The sequence below is a fragment of the Etheostoma cragini genome, chromosome 15 (assembly GCF_013103735.1).
Source record: "Etheostoma cragini isolate CJK2018 chromosome 15, CSU_Ecrag_1.0, whole genome shotgun sequence".
NCBI lineage: Eukaryota > Metazoa > Chordata > Actinopteri > Perciformes > Percidae > Etheostoma > Etheostoma cragini.
In genome coordinates, this window is record NC_048421.1 from 22,787,088 (window position 1) to 22,791,021 (window position 3,934).

General features: G+C 41.4%; 1 protein-coding gene and 1 long non-coding RNA gene across 2 annotated transcripts in view; one reads left to right on the forward strand and one right to left on the reverse strand.

Annotated features, from left to right (window-relative positions):
* The window catches only part of LOC117957743 (carbonic anhydrase-related protein 10-like), a 96,841-nt gene that overhangs the window by 14,336 nt on the left and 78,571 nt on the right, over window positions 1-3,934 (forward strand). The window lies entirely within an intron of this gene.
* Window positions 1,798-3,934, reverse strand: part of LOC117957747 — a 22,418-nt gene continuing 20,281 nt past the window's right edge. Inside the window, exon 3 of the long non-coding RNA XR_004659583.1 lies at window positions 1,798-1,810. This is a non-coding gene — a long non-coding RNA (uncharacterized LOC117957747). The remainder of the gene's footprint in view (window positions 1,811-3,934) is intronic.

Consider the following 3,934-nt stretch of genomic DNA (forward strand, 5'->3'; position numbering starts at 1 on the left):
GCGATGGCTCCTCAAAGGATTCGGGGTTGGTAAGAGTGTTAGAGGGGTGCTGGACGGGTGAAAAGAGGAGTTGAGGTTGTTGTAGACACGCTAATGCCGTAATGCAGTTCTGTTGGAAGGTAAAACGTTTGTCCTTTTTGCTACTTTTTGAAAAAAAGTACTATTTCTGCTTACGCCACTGGCTGTGCCCATAGATTTTTTGATTGTGTTAACCCTTGTGTTGTCTTCCCGTCAGAATTGAAAATCAACACTTTTGTTGATGCTTTTCATCGATTTAAAACACGTTTGTCACTTTTTTTGACGTTTAATTTATGGTCAATAAACCTCATTTATAGGAAATTATACCTAATGTTTGAGTTAGAAATGCAGAAATTAGGAATTATTTAGACTAAAATTAAAGGAATGGATGATGATGATAATCACAGACTGGAATATGTCACTTTTACTCAATAGTATTTCAAAACCACTTCAATTTCTTTTTTCAAATGCTATAAAATTGAATAAGACGCCCCAACATGAATGAAAGTAGAGATTTGTACTTGTCACAGAGCGTTGTTGAGTGTAGAATCAATCATGTTATTTTGGTTAATTAAAAAGAACACTGATGTGGGAAAATGGGTCAATTTCACCAGAGGACATGATGAGGGTTAAATCATGTAAGTTAAGCTAATAAATCATGGTCAAAAACACTTGAACAGAACGTTGTTTTTGATTTCACATTAGGCTATGTAGGCTAGGACATGTTGTAGATGGCCTCCGACCATGATGAAAGGGATCACATTCATCTTCAAGTGTAGATCTGTAAATAAATAAAGGAATAATTTGAACTGTGATTGACATTGAGATGGGTTTTTTCCATTGCCTTTATAATTTCCCCATCCCCCGTGAATATAGGTATACCTCATTACCCCTACTTCATTATTCAACTTACTACTTTTCTTATTAGTTTTTTGTGGATAGATGTTATTTCATATGAATTCACTTGCCACATACCAAAGTATTTATTAAAACGTTGCTGAAATATCGGACTGCAGTGATGAATGATCAGCATCTACTGTAGCTGATCCCTCTTTCCATTTTCATTAAATTGTACTTAAAGTACATTTTAAATGACCTGCTTATGACTTTTACGTGAGTCGGTAATTTCCCTTGTACATGAGTAATATTTCATCAAAGTATTGTCAAGTCCCCTTAGCCTAGGAGTAATGTTAGTCCCAATACCTCGCTTTGTTTTGCAAGGACAACAGACTCATAGTAACATGTCAAATAAATGGTATTATTTTTATATTTTTAACTGAGCCATGTCTTTCTTTGTCAACGATATTGCATGCTGATATTGTCACCATTAGCGTTAGGCAGCAGTTTCCAAAAGCTGCTTTTTATTTATTTGGACATTTTAGGCCCTTAATTCCACCAGACATGAAATGCGAGCAAGTGGGGGAATGTCATGCGGTAAAGCACCGCAGGTCGGAGTCAAACTTGCATCCGCTGCGTTGAGGAGTAAACCTCCACATATGTGCTAACCCAGGCTACACAGAAGCTGTTACGATACAATTTTCAACTGTATCGTTTCCGATTGTGAAAAGTTAAACCCTAATTTGGGTTGCGCCTGACATTTTGTAGCTGTTGTTTTTGGGTGCTCAGGTTCAATTCAATTTCAAATTTATTTATAGTATCAATTCATAACGAGAGTAATCTCGACACTTTACAGATAGAGTAGGTCTAGAACACACTCTGTAATTTATAAGGACCCAACAGTTCTAGTAGTTCCCTCCAGAGCAAGCAACAGAGCGACAGTGGCGAGGAAAAACTCCTTTTAGGAAGAAACCTGGGACAGCAGAACATAGCAGGGCATTGGAGGACGTGTAGCAGGACCACGGAGACAGCTGCAACCATGATTTTGGAGCCTCCCTGATTCAAGGAAACATGCTGGGCGAAAAAGAGCTTAAGTACGCCGGGGAATGACTCCCCAGAGCTGGGTTAATAACAGGCATTTCTGGGTGTGTTCTAAGATGGAAGAAGTGAATGTTGAATGTGAATGTGTCTTGCCCTGTCTCCCCTGTGCTCCTTTTTGAGAGTTGCTGTTTTAAGTTTGTGTGTGTCTGTGTGTGTGTGTGTGTGTGTGTGTGTGTGTGTGTGTGTGTATAATACAGCTCAGGGTTGTTATTTGGGAGCTGCAGAGTAAGTAGGGCACCAAGTTAGTGATCAGAGGAGCCTCTGCCTTGCTCTCTCTCTCTCTCCCCCCCTCTTTTTTCTCTCTTTCTCACACACACACACACACTCACACTCTCGCTCTCTCTCTCTTTGTCAAGCAGTTTCCCTATTTCTGTCTATCTCCGTGTAACTCTACATGGGCCTTTAGGAGGTGTAGAGGGACAATGAGACATACTGAGAGAGGGTCAGAGAGAGAAAAAAAGACAAGAGTGTAAGATAAGAGAGAAAGATCACAGGAGCCAGGATAAAGAGAGAGGAGAAGGAAGTTATGACACTCCATCTCAATAATCTCCAGATATCATTACACATGCACATTATCCACGCCTGACGGCTTTCCGCTGCATTTCTTGCAATTACTCACAGCGGTAACGGCATTACAGCTAATGCTGGCAGTGATTATGGCAGCGCTGCTATTTGTTCTTATTTAGCAGGGCGGCCGTGGGCTGCTGTAAAGGTTGGCCACGTGTTGCCCGAGAACACCGTGTTAAAACATCCCATTGACTTGTAAGAGGATGGCGGTGTTATTAGGGTGCATTTTTGCAGAAACCTTTGCCATTGTTAATGATACCAGTTTACAACGCGTGGCGCTGTATTTTTATGCATACAAACCGCGTAACAACATGTCCACAGATAGAGATAGACAGCACTGTGCGTATGACTGATGTAGTGAGACACAAATGAGACAGAAGTGCTAGTAACTGTATGTCACTACAGCTTTTACTACTGTTGATGCACGGGCAGCCATTTTGGATCTTACTTTTTGTAGTTTGGGGTACTTGGTGGTTGCCCGAGTTTAGGGGACGTGTTTCCAACTTTGACCTCGGAAACTTCAACATCCAAGTATTTAAAAGAAACGCAGTATAACTACTGCATTTCCTAATTTCCCAAAGGAGTTGCCCAAGGCCCAATCCAAGAACGTGCGTGCGTCAATCGCACGGCAACATTTGTTGGCGTTAACTTGTTAATATCGAGTTCATTTTGACAGCCCTTATATAGTATAATTCAACATCAGAAAATTGTGAGTATCACAGACCCGTCCGTCGCTTCGTGTCCACTCTCTCTGTAAAGATAGAGGTGAGCAGCGCGGCTGGTAATGTAGCAGCTTCAGTTCATTTTAGTGGCCCCGCTCTGCTGTGGGGGGGCACTGACACGTTGCATCCATGCATGGATCGCCGATGAAGAGCAGCGCACAGCTCCTATAAAATAAGGTCTAAGTGAGATCCAGAAATAACATGCACAGCAGACTAGATTTCAACTCTCCAAATCACGGACAGAGGTGAGAGGAGTTATATTTAGAATGTGCACAAAGTTGTAAAGATGAGCAGAAATCTGATGACACACATTTGAGCTATACTATATATATATATATATATATATATATATATATATATATATATATATACACACTCTCACCGGCCACTTTATTAGGTACCCCATGCTAGTAACGGGTTGGACCCCCTTTTGCCTTCAGAACTGCCTCAATTCTTCGTGGCATAGATTCAACAAGGTGCTGGAAGCATTCCTCAGGGAGTTTGGTCCATATTGACATGATGGCATCACACAGTTGCCGCAGATTTGTCGGCCGCACATCCATGATGCGAATCTCCCGTCCCACCACATCCCAAAGATGCTCTATTGGATCGAGATCTGGTGACTGTGGAGGCCATTTGAGTACAGCAAACTCATTGTCATGTTCAAGAAACCAGTCTGTGATGATTCC